Below are 20,696 nucleotides of genomic sequence, written 5' to 3' on the forward strand. Positions count from 1 at the left end.
GTGATGCCATCCAGCCATCTCATCCTCTGTCGTCCCCTTCTCCTCTTGCCCCCAATCCCTCCCAGCATCAGAGTCTTTTCCAATGAGTCAACTCTTCACATGAGGTGGCCAAAGTACTGGAGTTTCAGCTTTAGCATCATTCCTTCCAAAGAAATCCCCGGGCTGATCTCCTTCAGAATGGACTGGTTGGATCTCCTTGCAGTCCAAGGGACTCTCAAGAGTCTTCTCCAACACCACAGTTCAAAAGCATCAATTCTTGGGCGCTCAGCCTTCTTCACAGTCCAACTCTCACATCCATACATGACCACAGGAAAAACCATAGCCTTGACTAGACAGACCTTTGTTGGCAAAGTAATGTCTCTGCTTTTCAATATATAGTAGTGTGTATGTCAATTCCAATCTCCTAATTTATCCCTCCCCTCACCTTTCCCCGCTTGGTATGTAGGCTGAAGGGAAGATTTTAAAGACTGATCATTGTCTTTTTCTTACCATTTGTCTATAAAACATTTCTCCAGAACAGAAAAAAAACAAATTTAAATGACATAATATAGAATGAGACATATGTTGCTTAATGCTTCATTCTCCCAGAGTTAATTGTTCTGTGTCCTTTTGTGTCAAACATACCTGGCTCCTACAGCCAGCAGGTCACTTCCCACAATGTGGGGTTGTTTCTATTTTGTCTCCTCTTCCAGATTCAAGCTCCTTGAAGGCACCAGAGGTTGTTTTCATCTTACTATCTCCTTGCCACATATGGCCCTTGTCACCTAGTGTGCGCTCAGTGAACGTGTGTTAATTTGAATGTCTTTTATACTGTGAAGAAAAATTGCATGCCTAAATCTATCATTATTTCTAGTCCTTAAAGCACTTTGTTATTGTTACACATTTCCAGTGAGATGTAAACAAACAGTTTGAGAAATGGCAAATAAGGGGTTTAGGCAAATTAGGGTAGATTAGGAAGCAATAAAAAAAGGTTCAGCTAAAGTTAAATGAAACAGCAGGGGGCCAAATGATGCTTTACAGATAGAATATTGTAGGTCGTTAGAGCTTAATAGGCAAATGTTTTCATTTTAAAGGCTATAAAATAATTTTTAACTGCAATTTCCTCACTTAAAAAAATTCCTCTTAAAGGAACAAAAACAGAGAGAGGGAGAGAAATGGAGAATGTACTGTTGATACTTGCTCATAAGTTTTCTTTTTTTTTTCCCTTAAGCTTGATTCAAAGCAGTCTTTTCACACTCAGCCTTCTTCCCATTTACAGAAAGGACATTGACCCTTTAAAGATATTTTCTTGTCCAAATGATCATAATTCATAAAATTAAAAGTCAAGTTGACAGTCTGTCTCAGTGCCCAGCCAGATCTTCCTGGACCATTGTTCTCAAGGGAAGTGTGGGGAGGTGATTTTATTGCTACTTTTGCAATAATTGTATACTCTTATTTCATTCTCTAGAGCTTTTGTTTCAAGCAAGAATGTGCTTGAACTTCAAAGGATTAAATACAAAGACTTAACATATTCACAAGCCAGTCACAAGAAGAGACTAGCGAAAGGAAAACAGCAGAGGCGAACTCATTTCTATAATATTGTAACAGTCGTACGTGAGAAGGAAAGGAAGAAAGATTGCTCATAAAAAGTGGCGTATGTCTCAAAGAGCTTTTCTCCTTCCTTAGCCTCTCTCTGTAGGATTTTATACTCTTTTCCCTTTGAAAGAGAGAAGCCCAAATACTTGCCCCTCATAGCAAGTGTAACAAACGCTTGATGAATTAATTGGAATCAGAATCAGAATGAAGTGGAGAAAAAGATTCTTCTTCCTTGTTGCCCTTATTGATTATAGAACCTCCTTGAGAGGAATCCGCTGGACAGCAGGTCTGGGTGTAGCATTTGGGGTGTTGATAGAAGAGTTAAAATTCCCTGCCCTCAAGGAGTATAGAAGCTGCCCAGAAGACAGAACCAGTGTACTTGACACAGTAAGTAAGGTAAACCATCTAGGGAGGAACTCCTTCAAGTTCAGAACTGTTCAAAGAAGCAGTGGATCTGCGTGTTTTGTTATAAATATTATGAGTAGTCATATTAGGAATATTAGGACAGGAAGAATGAATAGGATTGGGAAAGTGAAATACAGTTATATTTGTCTGTCTCTGCATCTGTTTATTTGCCTGGTAATTTATGTAGGCATAGCCCTTAAGGCTAAGAGGGGAGACGATGTGGTTCAGACCTAGGCGTGAAAGAAAATTGGCAGGACTGTGTTGAGATGTGAGAAACTAAACAGAGTGCCTAATATTGACCATTTAGGAGAAAGTGACAAAAATTAAGTAAATAGTTGAGACTATGGAAGGCTTTGGAAGCTGAGCAAAGTTTAGATTTGATGAGGCAGAAAATAAGGCATCGAAGCTTTTGAGCGTAAGAATGACATCACTGCAGAGGTGGTGTGGGAAGTGTGATGTGGCAGTCTTGTGTCAGACGGGTAATGTTAAGAGAATCTGGAGGCAGAAGCTGGTTCAAGGTCAGTCATTGTGGTGGATACATTAGGAGACTATGTATTATTATTGTGTGTTTTATTATGTATTATTACTGAGGGAATTGTGGGCAAATAGAAAAGAACATTGAAACCAAATCCACTGAGCAAACTTATCGACTAAATACAAGCAATGAAAGAGTCAAAGATTCCACTTAAATTCCCAAGCTTGGCCTGGGGCAAGAAGGGTGAAAAGCAGGGGCTGTAATACTGAGGCCCAACCCTCCACCTTTCAAACATAATGCTTTAAACAACCAGTGCAAAGAAAAAATAATATGTTCAAAAGGTTTTTTTTTTTTTTGTTTAAACTAGAAAAAACAGTCATTTTTCATCATGATTTCTAAGTGACATAAATATGTAGTTTAATAAAACTATGTTAGGGGCTGTTTTATTTATCACATTTAAAGATTATACTTATATTAGTCTATTAATATTACTTATACTAAATAAGCATTGAGGAACTCTAATTTTATTTATTCATTTTATTTTTATTTTTGGCTGTGCTGGGTCTTTGAGGCTCAGAGGGCTTTTCTCTAGTTGCAACGAGTGGAGATACTCTCTAGTATGTGGCATGCGGACCTCTCCTTGTGGTGGCTTCTCTTGTTGCGGACCCTGGGCTCTAGAACATGCAGGCGTTAGTAGTAGTTCAGTAGTAGCACACAGCAGAGAAGGCAATGGCACCCCACTCCAGTACTCTTGCCTGGAGAATCCCATGGATGGAGGAGCCTGGTGGGCTACAGTCCATGGGGTCGCTAAGAGTCGGACACGACTGAGCGACTTCACTTTCACTTTTCACTTTCACACAATGGAGAAGGCAATGGCAGCCCACTCCAGTGTTCTTGCCTGGAGAATCCCAGGGATGGGGGAGCCTGGTGGGCTACAGTCCATGGGGTCGCTAAGAGTCGGACACGACCGAGCGACTTCACTTTCACTTTTCACTTTCACACAATGGAGAAGGCAATGGCAGCCCACTCCAGTGTTCTTGCCTGGAGAATCCCAGGGATGGGGGAGCCTGGTGGGCTGCTGTCTTTGGGGTCGCACAGAGTCGGACACGACTGAAGCGACTTAGCAGCAGCAGCAGCAGTAGCACACAGGCTCAGTAATTATGGTGCACACGCTTCTTTGCTCTGAGGCATGTGGGATCTTCCTGGACCAGGGATCAAACCCGAGTTTCCTCCATTGGCAGGCAGATTCTTTACCACTGAGCCACAGGAAAGCCTTTGAGGAACTCTTTTATGGAAGGTGGAACAATGTAAGTCCAGGCCAGTTTTGTATCTGAGTAAGTAAGATTGATTAAACTAAAATATCTATAAACTGTGCTGTTGTACTTCAGAGTTGCACATAGTCAGTATTTAGTAAAGACTCATTGAATGCATGAATGAAAACAAATCCAGGACTAGGTCATGAGGTGAACTGTACACAAAGTGAAATACGACATTAATGGGAGGTGAGACTTTTTGTTGGAGATCAATAACCAGGAGAAATTTATTGGTCCCTGTTTATAAGACTTTTAGCAAGACAGAATTGCCATTGTGCATTTGGCAGAAGGAAGGAAAACAAAATGTCCCAACACCAATCCATAAATACCCTGCAACCCCTTCATGGGGGTGGGGGAAGGAAGAACTAGAACAAATGAAAATTGACTCCATCTGACCTTGCCCTCTTACATCCAGTTTTGTGACTCTAAAGAGACACTTCTCCACAATTCATAGTGTAGCTGCAAAGAGCAGACACAGAACTGTAAATTGGAGGTCAATTTTCTTTACTCTAGAAAGTTCTAGAGTATTTTGGGTGATACAGGTTAAAAAATGTATAGTGTGTAGAAAAAGAAAATATTAGTCATATAAAACGATGAAATTCATTTCCATATTACTTATTTTATTGGGTCAAATATATGATTATCCTTCCTACATCCTTAAAAATTTCAATGTTAAAAATCCTCAAAAGGGAATTCTGCATTTGGCTTAAAATACTTTTATTTATAGTTTGTGAAATTAAAGAGAAATAAATTACTTTTCATTATTCATTTGGTTTTTTTACCACTAGATTCCTCCACTTCCTTCCCCCAACATACCTTTTGTTTTCTTAAGGTGACTGTATTTACGACTTTTGTTTATTTTGTCCCTTTATGTATTTGAATTCTGGTCATCATTTGTGAATTGTCCACACATTATACAGTTCACTTTTCCTGACTGTTTGCCACTATCAAATATTTTAGAGTAGTGATATCTTTAAATTTTTGCAGATTTTTTTGGTTTGTTAATCGTAAGATGTTTACAATAATGTGGTTCCAGCATATATGTCACTTTTTACATTAGTTATGATCATGAATTACTTCATTGACTTAGGTATGACAGTGAACTTAATGGACCAAGTCATCCTACATTTTTGAGATATTTTCCTCACCTGTACCAAAATCCTAAAATTCCTCTGCTATGTGTATAACATTAGAAGGATGATAAAAAATATGGTGTGATAGTATTGCCATAAAACTTCATCCAAGAATTTAATAGGGAACTGTTTATGTTCTGGAAGGTTTTTCGTTTTTTCTTGATATAATTTTAATGCTTGTATGGCCTCCATAATACTAATATCTACAAGGAAAAAAGTCAGGGTCTTGGCTCATAATTGGTAGGATTGCTGGTCAAATCTTTATTCAACAAAAATGGTTTCTGTCATTGCGTATTACAAAAAGGACAACAGGGATTTTATATCTTAGAGTAAAGTGGGTTTTGCTCTCTGGCCCACTTTTCTAGTCCCTGTTTTACATCATTCTCATTCATTTTGGCACCTCTTTTCTCTCCTGTGTAACTTCCTATTCCCCCCAACTCTTCTCGCCAACTCTTGTCATGATCCTGAGAGCCTCCAACTTCTATAAATCCTCATCTAACTTTCATTGACTTCAATGATGTTTGACTTCCATCCCCATCCCCACTTGCTTCAGAAATCCACACCCATCTGGATCTTGTGAAATCCATCATCTGACACTTGTCACCACCTCACTGTCTTCTGCATTGAGTTTCTCCTTACCACTAGCCCAATCCTACCTCATACCCACATTCTCTATCTACATCATTTTACTTATAAAACCTTCCTATGATGCTACACCAAATTCTACATGCTCCCCCATTTCCCTGATCCTTTTTATAGCAAAAACTCCTCAGAAAATTGTCCATACGTGACTTCTCCATTTCTTCCTCTTCATTTTCTCTTATATCCACATCTAGCGGGTGTTTGCCTGCACCACTCCACAAAAGAAGTTCTGGTCAAAGACCCTAAGGACCCGTTCTTTATCAAACGTCATGGCCAGTTCCTAGTTCTCATTTGACTAGACCAACCAGTGTCTTGTAGCAAGTTCACCTCTCCCTTCTTTTTGAAACGTGTTTTTCATGAGGCTTCTCACCCACCATTCTCTCCGGATCTTCTACTTCATAGACTGCTCTTGCTGAGTCTTCTTGCTCTTGCTGAGTCTTCTTCACTGTTTTTCTCTTATCTGGGGAGGGTACAATGGGAATGTTCCACCCCAGTTCAGGCAACAAAGAGGCAGCGTACATACAGGAATTTAAAAACAGTAGTAAAACTGACTAGAGGTTAGCCTGCTTAATTATTATTTTTACCACACACTGGCAACTCTAAACAATTTCAAAGTTAAAGCACTGCGCCCTGCAGAGGGGGCTGCTCACAGTGTCCTCTGCTTTGGCCCTCACTGCATGAGAGTGTATCCTGGGTTTAGTCACGGTCCCTCATGTATTCTCTGTGAGTTGCCCAGTTGTGTCAGACTCTTTGCAACCCATGGACTGCAGCCTGCCAGGCTCCTCTCTCCATTCTCCAGGCAAGAATACTGGAATGGGTTGCCATGCCCTCCTCCAGGGGATCTTCCTGACACAGGGATGGAACCCACATCTCTTAAGTCTCCTGCATTGGTAGGTGGGTTCTTTACCACTAACGCCAGCTGGGAAGCCTGTCAACTACTCATAAATATTATCTATTACTTCTTCCAAATGATTTTCAACTCAGATTTCTCTTCCAGGATCTAGTTTCAGAGACTTACATTTTTACTAATCAGGTCTCCTCTAGTTCATGTCCAAAACTGAGCTCATTATCTTTCCTCTCACCTCAATCTTGGACTTTTTGACATTCCTTTTCTTTCCAGTGGAATCACTATTCTTCCTTTATTCATGATTTTTTCTCAATGGTAACAGATGAAAGTACAATGAATGTTCCAGTGTCCTTTTTTTTTTTTAAACAACCAAACTCCTCCTCCTCCATCCCATCCTCTGCATAGCATCCCAAACTTGCATTTGTGATCATGGCATCCCCTGCTTAAAACTCTCACTCTGCCCAGATCAAGGGACTCTTTATAGTACTTGCATCCAGGCAAAGAAGAAAAAAAACTTGGCTATGACTCAGAAACCATTTTTTTTTTCTGCCACTAATACAGTCCAAAGAAGCAATGTGCCAAATCTCATCAATCTGTTTTCTCATTAATGAATGATTTATTAAATAAACATTTCATGGGTATGCATAAGTATTGTCTTGAAAATTCATGGTAGGTTCCAATAGTACATTTTTCATTCTTGGCTCCAGCCTAGCCTTTCTAATCTTCCTTTTCTGGGACTATGCATACTTTCACTAACTTTCCCTCTCCAGATTTATTTTACATATGTTTGTATCCACCATGCCCTAGGTCAATTCTCGTAAGTATAATTTGGACTATATGTCTATATAAATTTGACCTTTCCTAATGTGGTGAAATGTAGAAAACTCCAAACAGTAAAAACCTGAGGATTATTTACATACACTTTAGGAAACTTTTCTGCATCTTAGGTTAGTGGTAAATTTATTTTAATGATTACACTGTTGATAAAAAGAATTGATCTAGTCATGTGAGGATTTTCTTTTATGGCCGTATATAAGTCACAAAATAAATAAGCCTGCTCATGGGAAGCAATAATTTCCCATACACATATATATGGTAATATATATGTAACTGTGTAAGATAGTTTATTATAAATAGTAGTGGTGCATTCCATGTTGGCATATTTACAAGATTAAATGTTTAGAAAGTATAGTACAAAGATGGTATTTCCTTATTTTGTGTGATCACCTGGAGGTAATAATAACAACTTCCATTTTATCCTTACAATGACTCCTTATAGCAAACAGAATGGATCACTTTTTCTTCACTTGACAATGGGAAGACCGACTCCAAGATGCTAATCGGATCAGATGCGTGCTCAGTCGTGTCAGCTTCTTTGCCACCCCATATTCTGTACCCGCCAGCCTCCTCTGTCCATTGGGTTTTCCAGGCGAGGATACTGGAGTGGGTTGCCATTTCCTTCTCCAGGATGCTAATAAATCAGTTTAAATCTATGGGACTTGAGGCCAGAGTTCTAATTCCTATTTTATACCCTTCTCAGTGAACTTGCCTTTGTGCAAACTCTAACATATTATCTCTGGTTCATTAAGAATTGCTTCAAAGGAAAAAAATAAATGTTTTTTTTGTTTTGAGAATGTTTTTGATAGCTCATATGTTGTAGGTGACTGCAGCATAGGGAATAGTCTAGAAAATTACTCAACTCAATGTCTGTGTATAAATGGAGATTTTTGGAGTTTTGGAGATTGCCATATTTGCAGACCTGTATTCTGAAATTTGGCTCATCTTGGAGTTTTTCTCTTAATAGAAGGCCGATAGTGGGAGTTTGGAGTCGGGAAGGGTATGGTCCTTCTCTTGCTAGAGAAAATTTAGGACTGACTTGTCCATTACCACCAGTCTTTTGAGTTTATCTTCTTCATTATATTCAGTTGGTCAAAAGGTTCATTCAGGGTTTTCCATAGGATCTTACCAAAAAACCCAAATGAACTTATTTAGTTCCTTTTAGAACCCAATACTTTTGTAAATGGCCAAACCACTGTGAAGCAAACAGTCTTCACAGTATGGTTCACATACCATTTTACTGCAGCATATATAAAATTTGCTTAGGGCTTTAGAAAAAAAAAAAAAGAAATTGCAAACTATATTGTTTAGGAAACCAGTGTTTGGGCTTGTTAACATTTGCTATTTCTAAAACATCTACACAAATAATAGTGATATTGAAAAGGTTTAAAACACCAACTTAACTGATGGACAGAGAGTCCATTACATATATAACTATGATCTAAAATGTCAAAATACCAAACTGAGGTGGTCTTTTCTTTGAAAAGCTTCTATTTAGCAGTGTGGACCAAGCCAGAGAAGAATCATCTGTGAATATATCTACTAATTATTCAGTGCTGGATGACCTTCCTAGGTGGTACTAGTGGTAAAGAATCCACCTGCCAGTGCAGGAAACTCAAGAGATGAGGGTTTGATTCCTGGGTCAGGAAAATGCCCTGGAGCAGGAAACAGTAACCCGCTCAACTATTCTTGCCTGGAGAATCCCTTGAACAGAGGAGCCTGGTCTACTGGGTCGCAGAGTCAGACACCACTGAAGTGATATAGCATGTGGATGCTTTATATTTATTAATTTTACTTCTTATCCCCTGAAATGTGGGTATTTTTGTTTCCATTTTAACATATAGGATCTTAAATTTCAGGGAAGCTAAGTAACTTGCCTCTTCAAACAGTTAGAAAGTGGTGGAGTTGGGATTCAAGCCCGAGTGTATTTGGTTCTTAAGTGCATGGTTTGTTTTTTTTTTTTTTTTTTTTTTGGCTTTTCCCTAGTACAAACATATACAAAGGTGTAATCAATATTCTCTTAATGAAATAGTTTTTAAACAATATAAGCTTCTAAGGGCCACTTAGCTATAGCTGAAGTGGGCAGTTTCTATGTCACTGATGTCTCACCTTTTATCTTTGCTCAAAATTTCAAGTGAAGAGAATGAATCTCAAATAGTTTTCTTTTTCTTTTTTAAAATGACCATTATTTCAACAGAGTTACTTTCTCTGGTTCTCCACAGCCAGAGGGAATGATGTTTTCATGCATAATGGTTCCAAAGACATTTGTCCAAGTCACTCATTGAATATGATTGAAGTAAAATCTTGGGAATGATGAAATCACTGCAGATTCCAGAAAGCACTTTTTTTTTTAAGTTTCAAAATTGATTCAACTCTAGAATTGTTGTAGTAATTTTAAAACTAAGCAGTCTTCATGGAGCAGCACCTATCATTACAGAAAACTTTGAGGTAAAAGTGAGAGCAAAGTTATAGAAGTTTCCAAGAACCAAATAATGACTGAGACAAAGAAATGCAAATTCCCATAGTAGAAATGATATCCTCATGAGGGGTCTTTGATAGAATTAAAGGAAACAGTGATAAAGATGCACTACTGGACATTTATTTTTTCTATTTAAAAAAATAACTTCAAAAAGCTTTTAACCTAATATGAGACTATTCATAAAATTTGTCAAATGCGGAGTAGTAATAGAAAGCAGAGGATTAAAAACTAGCTAGGGCTTTCTTGGTTGCTCAGCACTAAAAATCCACTTGCCAATGCAGAAGACATGAGTTCAATCCCTGGGTTGGGAAGATCCTGGAGAAGGAAATGGCAAACCATCCATATTCTTGCCTGGAAAATCTCTTGGACAGAGGAGCCTTGGCAGGCTATAATCCATGGAGTCCCAAAAGAATTGGATACAATTTAGCAATTAAATAGCAACAAATGAGATAGAAAGCAAGAGGTTGAAATAAGTAGCCAATGTTCCACATGAACAAAGGCAATGACTGGGTAGGGTTGAGTAGGGTCTGTGGTCTATGTTTGAAGCAAATGTGTTCCCATGTTGATGAGCAACCTAGGCAAGCCAGCATGGTATGCTAAAGAATGAAAATCATTTCAGACAATATAAAGAGAGATTGTGACAAATCCTATAAGGACTTGAGTTTAAATAAGTGGGCAATTGATTGATATGTAGGAATACTCAGTTAGCCCTAAATTATAAGAGAAGTTTGATCTTTTAATTTCAAACAATCAAATAAAATAGAAGCTTAAATAGAGAGATGTATTAGGCACTAGTAAATTTAAGAAAAAATATTTTAGTAACAGTACTTTAAAGTACAAGACATTAAGAGGATATATTAGTAATTTATTGAAACTACCTGATATCAGGAACTTATTAAATCCTTTTGAGGTCCCATTACACTGAGGTCATAGATGATTTAAGAAGCAGAAAGAAGTGATCGCATGTTTCTGGCCCAGAGGTGCCAGGAGATACTGCTCCCTTATCATATAAAAATACCTTTAAGGTAAAACCAAACAAGGCAGAGTATAGGAGCTTTACTTTTCTTGAAAATAAAAAATTACAAATCCAACCCCATTCAGATAATTGACACTAGAGCATCCAATGCACTTCAGTCTATTACTGCCTAGAAGAAATCGTTTAAGAGAAAACACTGCAAATCAACAATGATGATGTTGCCTGGTTACTCAAAACCATTTGATAGCATGTTGAGTTGCTCAGCTTTTTAGAAGCACATTCTTTGTATCCACATAGGAAAAGGATGGAGAAGACCCCTTGCAACCATTTTTAATTGCAAAGTTGCTTCATCTGGAAACAGTCTTCTCTTTTGCAGTGTACAAAAAAGTGCAGAGGATTTTATTAAAATGTAAACTGCCAGAATAGTAATAAATGTTCAACTTGATACATTCTTCTAAATATGGATCTTGTTATGGTAAATCTGCTTTGAAGGCCTTTGAGCTGTTTTTTTAGGAGGTAGAAAACTCAAGAGTTTTTAGGCTTCTTGGACCAGGAGTCCTGGGGGGCTGCCTGGAGGCAGCCCTATCCAGGGGAGAAGATAGAGTTTTGGAATCAGACTCACTCAGTTGAAATCCAACTACCTTTTTGCCACTCTGTGCCTTTGGACAAAAATTACTTAAAACATCTAAGTTTGCTATCTCATCTCTTCCATAAAAGCAATGATTTTTCTGTGACAGATTCACTGTGAAGATTAAGGAAATGCATGTAATATGCTTAGCACCTAACAGGTTTCCAACAAGTGCTCACTTATTATTTTAAAACTTGAGTATCTTCTAGTATTTTCTCCATATTCCTGTTCTCTAAGATACTTTCTACAATGAGTCACTGAGATGAGGTAGAGGTGGGAGGGGCTTCAAAAGAAATGGGAGGGGCTAGAAGAGTTGTTGACATGTGTGGATTCTCTTTCAGAATTTGGTCTTTTTCTCCAAGTATAAAATAAGAATGGGTTAACATTCTTTTTTTTTCTTTAAAGGATGAAAGTAAAGTGGAACTCAAAATGTTACCTAAGACTACAGAAAATGTTTTTCTTTCCATTACTTTAGACCTGTTAGCTTAATATTTATTCTGTTTGGTGGTATATTCTTCATTTTATGTGCTAAACATTTTACTAAAAATAGTGATACATGATTATTTAATGTGTTAACAGATCAATGGGAGGAGTTGAGATGTGTAAATTTTATAAGCCAGTACTATCTTAGAGTATACTTGACAATTCAAATATCCACCCATTATTTTAAAAAAGTCCAGCTTCCACTGACCATGTGCCAAATGCTTCCTAAACTTACTGATAAGAATATAAAAAGCACATGGCTGCTGCAATAACCAAGTGCAGATTAGATTAGATTTATTCACAAGTCCCAGCACACTTAAACTTAGAATTCTGTTTATGTATCTAGATTGATTTAAAAAATTAAAAATTCTAGTAGATCTTTCCCTGATCATTATATTTGTATGAATTATAGGGTTTTGTTTTTTTTTTTAAAGTATTATTCCAATTTGCAAGGGCTGGGATCAAGATTGGCCATATGAGAACTTGATGATTTTTGAACTAAGATTGAATGCCTGAATGTTATCAGTTAACTTGAAGAATAAATATTATTCAAATAAGGGAAGGGAAAAAGGAATAATGAGACTGATAAGCTTATGAGTAGAAGTGGCAGGGCAAGGAAAGAGAGAGTGGTAAGGACTTTTACTCTCATAATTAAAAGTAGGAACCCTAAAAATTTAGGTTTTAAGCTTTGCCTTTGGAGATGTAACCATTAGGGTTGGTGTAAGAGAAAAGGTGGTTAGTGGTACTCAGGTCAAATGAGAAAAAAATGAACATGAGAAGTAATTACAGTATCAAAAGGAAAGTCACTTTTAGTATTAAAGATGGAGAAGCTCTATACAGTCAGCAAAAACAAGACAAGGAGCTGACTGTGGCTCAGATCATGAACTCCTTATTGCCAAATTCAAACTTAAATTGAAGAAAGTAGGGAAAAACCACTAGACCATTCAGTTCAGTTCAGTTCAGGTCAGTCACTCAGTCGTGTCCGACTCTACAACCCTATGAATTGCAGCACACCAGGCCTCCCTGTCCATCACCAACTCCTGGAGTTCACTCAAACTCATGTCCATTGAGTCGGTGATGCCATCCAGCCATCTCATCCTCTGTCAGGTATGACCTAAATCAAATCCCTTATAATTATACAGTGGAAGTAACAAATAGATTCAAGGGATTAGATCTAATAGACTGGCTGAAGAACTATGGACAGAGGTTCGTGACATTGTACAAGAGACAGTGATCAAGACCAGCCCCAAGGAAAAGAAATGTAAAAAGGGAAAATGGTTGTCTAAGGAGGCCTTACAAATTGCTCAGAAAAGAAGAGAAGCTAAAGTCAAAGGAAAAAAGGAAAGACATACCCATTTGAATGCAGAGTTCCAAAGAATAGCAAGGAGAGATAAGAAAGCCTTCCTCAGTGATCAATGAAAAAAATAGAGGAAAACAATAGAATAGGAAAGACTAGAGATCTCTTCAAGAAAATTAGAGATATCAAGGGAACATTTCATGCAAAGATGGGCACAATAAAGGACAGAAATGGTATGGACCTAACAGAAGCAGAAGATATTAAGAACAGGTGGCAAGAATACACAGAAGAACTGTACAAAAAAGATCTTCATGACCCAGATAATCACAATGGTGTGATCACTCACCTAGAGCGAGACATCCTGGAATGTGAAGTCAAGTGGGCCTTAGGAAGCATCACTACGAACAAAGCTAGTGGAGGTGATGGAATTCCAGTTGAGCTATTTCAAATCCTCAGAGATGATGCTGTGAAAGTGCTGCACTCAATATGCCAGCAAATCTGGAAAACTCATCAGTGGCCACAGGACTGGAAAATGTCAGTTTTCATTCTAATCCTAAAGAAGGCAATGCCAAAGAATGTTCAAACTATCACACAACTGCACTCATCTCAGACGCTAGCAAAGTAATCCTCAAAATTCTCCAAGCCAGATTTCAACAGCACATGAACCATGAACTTTCACATGTTCAAGCTGGTTTTAGAAAAGGCAGACGAACCAGAGATCAAATTTCCAACATACACTGGATCATTGAAAAAGCAAGAGGTCCAGAAAAATGTCTACTTTTGCTTTATTGACTACGCCAAAGACTTTGGCTGTGTGGATCACAACAAACTGGAAACTTCTTAAAGAGATAGGAATACCAGACCACGTTACCTCCTTCCTAAGAAATTTGTGTGCAGGTCAAGAAACAACAGTTAGAACTGGACATGTAACAACAGACTGGTTTCAAATCGGGAAAAGAGTACATCAAGGCTGTATATTGTCATCCTGCTTATTTAACTTACATGCATAGTACATCCTGTGAAATGTCGAGCTGGATGAAGCACAAGCTGGAATCAAGATTGCTGGGAAAAATATCAATAACCTCAGATATGCAGATTATACCACCGTTATGGCAGAAAGCAAAGAGGAACCAAAGAGCCTCTTAATGAAAGTGAAAGAGGAGAGTGAAAAAGTTGGCTTAAAACTCAACATTCAGAAAACTAAGATCATTGCACCCAGTCCCATCATTAGATAGTAAATAGATGGGTAAACAATGGAAACAGTGAGAGTCTTTATTTTTGGGGGCTCCAAAATCACTGTAGATGGTGACTGCATCCATGAAATTAAAAGATGCTTGCTCTTTGGAAGAAAAGCTATGACCAACCTAGGCAGCATATTAAAAAGCAGAGATATTACTTTACCAAAAAGGTCCGTCTGGTCAAAGCTATGGTTTTTCCAGTTGTCATGTATGGATGTAAGAGTTGGACTATAAAGAAAGCTGAGCACCGAAGAATTGATGCTTTTGAACTGTGGTATTGGAGAAGACTCTTGAGAGTCCCTTAGACCCCAAGGAGATCCAACCAGTCAATCCTAAAGGAAATCATTCCTGAATATTCATTGGAAGGACTGATGCTGAAGCTGAAGCTCCAGTACTTTGGCCACCTGATGTGAACAACTGACTCATTGGAAAAGACCCTGGTGCTGGGAAAGATTGAAGGCAGGAGGAGAAGGAGATGACAGAAGATGAGATGGTTGTATGGCATCACCGACTCGATGGACATGAGCTTGGAGAAGGCTCTGGGAGTTGGTGATGAACAGGAAATCCTGGCATGCTGCTGTCCATGGGGTTACAAAGACTTGGACATGACTGAGCGACTGAACTGAACTGACATCATTTTGGTTAAGAGAGCTTTTGTCGTTTACTGGTCCAACTCTTTGTGACCCCACAGGTTGTAGCCTGCTAGGCTTCCCTGTCCTTGGCTATCTCCTAGAGTTTGCTCAGATTCATGGACATTGAGTCGGTGATGCTATCTAACCATCTCATCCTCTGCTGCCCTCTTCTCATTTTGCCTTCAATCTTTGTCCCAGTATCAGGGTCTTTCCCAATGAGTCGGCTCTTCGCATCAGGAGGCTAAAGTATTGGAGTTTCAGATTCCTGAATAAAACTGTATGGATTCAAATCATAGCTCCACCACTTGCTTGGGGCATCCTAACACATATAAAGGGTATCAATCAGCCTCAGATACTGTAAAATGTTAGTGGTGGTGATGATGGTTGTAATATACTATACAATCTGACTGTTGATACTATAATCAATATACTATTCCTCAGAAAATGCAGTAATTACTCCTACCTTGTGTTAATAAAAATAATTTGATCCCATTTTTAAATATGTGATCATCACCAAATGGACAGAATAGAGTAAAATACTAGATGAATTGTCAGTGGTATTATTCTTAAATAGTATTAAGTAAGAAAGGTCAGGTGCTGAAGAACACCAATTAGTAATCTAATTAAATCGCCAGGAAAAGAGACAGATCGTGTTAACAGCAGTCAGATTTGTTATTACAGAGCAATTATTAAAGTGAAATATTGAAAGATGCTATGTATCATTACTAAGCTTTAAACATGTCATTTTACACAGGCAGAAAAGTATAGATTAATCAGTTCACTTGATAAGTTAAAAGCTCCTTTATTAAAATATTTATATCATTTGTATAAAGAAGGCAGCACTGTTGAGGATATAAAAAGAATTATGTGGCATACTGCACTGTGAAAGAAGTGGAAAGTGTTACTTGAACAGTCGTGTCCAACTCTTTGTGACCCTATGGACTGTAGCCTGCTAGGCTCCTCTGTCCATGGGATTCTCCAGACAAGAATACTGGAGTGGATAGCTATTCCCTTCTCCAGGGGATCTTCCTGACCCAGGGATCAAACCCAAGTCTCCCACATTACAGGCAGATTCTTTACCATCTGAGCCACCAGGGAAGCCCCAAGAATACTGGAGTGGGTAGCCATTCACTGCATTCCCTTATAAAATTATTTGCACAAGCCATTCTCTTTAGAAGTCTCCATAATTGTGAGATTAAATAAAAGATTTTGGTTTTGACATTTTATATTTTCCTTAAAGGGCTTCCCAGGTGGCTCAGTGATAAAGAATCCACCTGCCAGTGCAGGAGATGAGTTCGATCTCTGGATCAGGAAGATCTCCTGGAGGAGGAAATGGCAACTATTCCAGTATCCTTGCCTGGAAAATCCCATGGACAGAGTATGGTGGGCTGCAGTCCAAGGGGTGGCAAAGAGTCAGATGCAACAGCAGCTAAACACACACACACACACACATACACACACATTTCCTTAAATCACTATCAAATGAAAAGATTTCCATGTGGCAGCAAACTGTTTGGTTATAGTTTATATTTAAGGAATGTAAATATTTTATGAAATATCAGAGTTTTCATAGGACTAGTGAAAATTTCTTTCTTACCTACCTCCTCCCTCAACTCCCCCAAACCTCATACTCTTAGTTCGCTGGCTTTTATGAAGATAGGAAAACCTTTATAGATTCCTAAAAACTGTGGTAGTAGACATATCCAAAATTTCACAGACTTTTTTACCAGGCAGACCTGGGTTTTATTTCAAGCTCTGTCAGTTTCAAACTTGGGGACTTGGAGCAAGTGACCTTAACCTCTTTGAGCCTCTAGACTCATGATTTGTAAAATAAAGATTAATCATTGCCTCCTGATTGTATTGTGAAGGTTCACTTCAGTTCAGTCACTCAGTCATGTTCGACTCTCTGCAAACCCATGGACTACAGCACGCCAGGCCTGCCTGCCTATCACCAACTCCTGGAGTTTATTCAAACTCATGTCCATTGAGTCAGTGATGCCATCCAACCTCTCATCCTCTGTCATCCCCTTCTCCTCCCACCTTCAATATTTCCTAGCATCAGGGTCTTTTCAAATGAGTTGGCTCTTCGGATCACATGGCCAAAGTATGGGAGTTTCAGCTTCAGTCCTTTCAACATCAGTCCTTCCAATGAATATTCAGGAATGATTTCCTTTAGGATTGACTGGTTGGATCTCCTTGCAGTCCAGGGGACTCTCAAGAGTCTTCTCCAACACCACAGTTCAAAAGCATCAATTCTTCAGCGCTCAGCTTTCTTTATAGTCCAACTCTCACATCCATACGTGACTACTGGAAAAACAATAGCCTGGACTAGATGGACCTTTGTTGGCAAAATAACATCTCTGCTTTTTAATATGTTATCTTGGTTGGTCATAACTTTTCTCCCAAGGAGTAAGCATCTTTTAATTTCATGGCTGCAGTCACCATCTGCAGTGATTTTGGAGCCCCCAAAAATAAAGTCTGACACTGTTTCCCCTGTTTCTTCATCTATTTGCCATGAAGTCATGGGACCAGATACCATGATCTTAGTTTTCTGAATGTTGAGTTTTAAGCCAACTTTTTCAATCTCCTCTTTCACTTTCATCAAGAACAAAGAGGCTCTTTAGTTCCTCTTCACTTTCTGCCATAAGGGTGGTGTCATCTGCATATCTGAGGTTATTGATATTTCTCCTGGCAATCTTGATTCCAACTTGTGCTCCATCCAGCCCAGCGTTTCTCATGATGTACTCTGCATATAAGTTAAATAAGCATGGTGACAATATACAGCCTTGACATACTCCCTTTCCGATTTGGAACCAGTCTGTTGTTCTATGTCCAGTTCTAACTGTTGCTTCCTGACCTGCATACAGATTTCTCAAGAGGCAGGTCAGGTGGTCTGGTATTCCCATCTCTCTCAGAATTTTCCACAGTTTATTGTGATCCACACAGTCAAAGGCTTTGGCATAGTCAATAAAACAGAAATAGATGTTTTTCTGGAACTCCTTTGCTTTTTCCATGATCCAGCGGATGTTGGCAATTTGATCTCTGGTTCCTCTGTCTTTTCTAAATCCAGCTTGAACATCTGGAAGCTCATGGTCACATATTGTTGAAGCCTGGCTTGGAGAATTTTAAGGATTACTTTACTAGCGCGTGAGATGAGTGCAATTGTGTGGAAGTTTGAGCATTCTTTGGCATTGCCTTTCTTGGGGATTGGAATGAAAACTGACCTTTTCCAGTCCTGTGGCCATTTCTGAGTTTTCCAAATTGCTGGCATATTGAGTGCAGCATTTTCACAGCATCATTGAGGATTTGAAGTAGCTCAACTGGAATTCCATCACCTTCACTAGCTTACATGAAGGTTACATGACTGCTTTTACACAAATAGTTTACCACAGTACCTGCCAGAGATGGAAACTTAATGTTTGTCATTGTGTTCTTTTTATTATCATAAATCTTTGAAAAGTAGCAATCCTTTGAAAAAATTTACTTAGATACTGTTTCTTGTTGTTCAGTCACTACTGATGTCTATTTGAACAAATCTGTTTGATACACTTCAGTGTGTATGTGTGTGCAATGGTAAGATTATTTGATAAAATAGGATTGTTTTTCGCTAGAAAAGAGGGGAAGAAATGATTTTAAACACAATATTTATATGTATATATGGTGGTGATGGTTTAGTTACTCAGTCGTGTCCGACTCTTTGGGACCCCAAGGACTATAGCCTGCCAGGCTCCCCTGTGCATGGGATTTCCCAGGCAGGAATATTTGAGGGGTTGCCATTTCCTTCTCCATATGTATATATAAGATGACTTACTTGTTTTTGGTATATTTGAGAAAGTTTTGAATTTATAGAGTCCTAAGGCTCCTGGGAAGCTTTCGTAAAATACTCATCTTGAATTTCATCTATTTCAGGACATAGGGTGTAGTTTAATATTTTGAATAAAGGTGTCCTAGGTGATGCAAAGAGCCAACTCATTGGAAAAGACCCTAAAGCTGGGAAACACTGGGGGCGGGAGGAGAAGGGGCAACGGAGGATGAGATGCTTGGATGGCATCACGGACTCAATGGAGGTGAGTTTGAGCAAACTCTGGGATATAGTGAAGGACAGGGAAGCCTGGCTTGCTGCAGTCCATGAGGTCACAAAGAGTCAGACATGACTTAACGACTGAACAACAAGGTGACTTTCATATTCTTCACTCTCTCCTTGATTGAGAATATGTGAAAATGAAATTTCTTAAGGAACTCACAATTTATTGAGTAAACAGACATAGATCACATAATGCAATGCAATGCATCAGAAGTGCTGAGATGTATAAAGGCTAATTGTTACACAAGCAAAGAGGAAGTAACCCTTGCTTTGGGTTTTGAGGGATGAATGAGAGTTGAACAGAAGAACAAAAAAACATTCAAAAAATAAAACAAACAATATTGATCAAGGTATAACGAAGTGAGAAGTTGCCAGGAGGAAAAAGTGGGCTTCTTGAGTGGTCTATTGATTATAGACATCAATGCTGTGATCTATTTGGAAGTTATTCCTCAATTTATAAGCAAAAACTGATGACAAATTCTTTTTTCTCAAGACTAACTTAAGATATAGTTACAAGATATTTTTAATGAAGTGTTCTAATGAGGTGGATGAAACTGGAGCCTATTATACAGAGTGAAGTAAGCCAGAAGGAAAAACATCAATACAGTATACTAACGCATATATATGGAATTTAGAAAGATGGTAACAATAACCCAGTGTACTAGACAGCAAAAGAGACACTGATGTATAGAACAGTCTTATGGACTCTGTGGGAGAGGGAGAGGGTGGGATGATTTGGGAGAATGGCATTGAAACATGTAAAATATCATGTAAGAAACGAGTTGCCAGTCCAGGTTTGATGCACGATACTGGATGCTTGGGGCTAGTGCACTGGGACGACCCAGAGGGATGGTATGGGGAGGGAGGAGGGAGGAGGGTTCAGGATGGGGAACACATGTATACCTGTGGCGGATTCATCTTGATATTTGGCAAAACTAATACAATTATGTAAAGTTTAAAAATAAAATAAAATTTAAAAAATTTAAAAAAAAGATATAGTTACAAGATAATTGTTTTTTTGTTGTTGTTATTATTCTTGGGAATGGGTACTATGTATTTATTATGATTGTATTGTTTTTAAACAGTTTACCAACAAAGGCCAAAGATTTTGTATGTAGCAGGAGAAACAATTAGTGAATGTAATAATAGTGCTTTGGTGTGCACTTCTATTTTTAAGGTTCATTATTTGTTTAATTCAAACCTTCAGAATCAACCACAGATGCTATTGCCTAGAAATATTAGATAAACTTGAGTCTCTTTGGCAGTGTAAGAATTGTATAACAACTTTTTTATCCTCTCAATAATATATGAGCTTTTCTTACTTTGAAGTCCATATCACATTTTACCTTTATTTGTGTTATTTTCTCTTACAGTTGCTGATTATTTATGTAATTATTTCTGCATTTTACAAATGAGGAAATCAGGGCTTAGAGAGGTTAAGTAATATACTTAAGGGTTCCCTTACCTGGAAAGTGCTAGAACTCTGATTTTTACTCAAGCAATTCTGTTTTCGTGAAAGATAGTTCTTGAGATATTATGAGAGATTAGACTGGAAAGACATGGAATTCCAGGCAGGGAAATTGTTGTGGAGGCTACTGAAATGATCAGGAGAGATACAATGACAGAGAAATAGAGAAACAGACATGAAAGGT

At 38.3% G+C, this 20,696-nt stretch overlaps 1 protein-coding gene across 1 annotated transcript in view; it reads left to right on the top strand.

The window, feature by feature from the left end:
* Positions 1-20,696, top strand: part of ZFHX4 (zinc finger homeobox 4) — a 205,237-nt gene that overhangs the window by 148,160 nt on the left and 36,381 nt on the right.

The sequence above is a fragment of the Bos indicus genome, chromosome 14 (assembly GCF_029378745.1).
Source record: "Bos indicus isolate NIAB-ARS_2022 breed Sahiwal x Tharparkar chromosome 14, NIAB-ARS_B.indTharparkar_mat_pri_1.0, whole genome shotgun sequence".
NCBI classification, from domain to species: Eukaryota; Metazoa; Chordata; class Mammalia; order Artiodactyla; family Bovidae; genus Bos; species Bos indicus.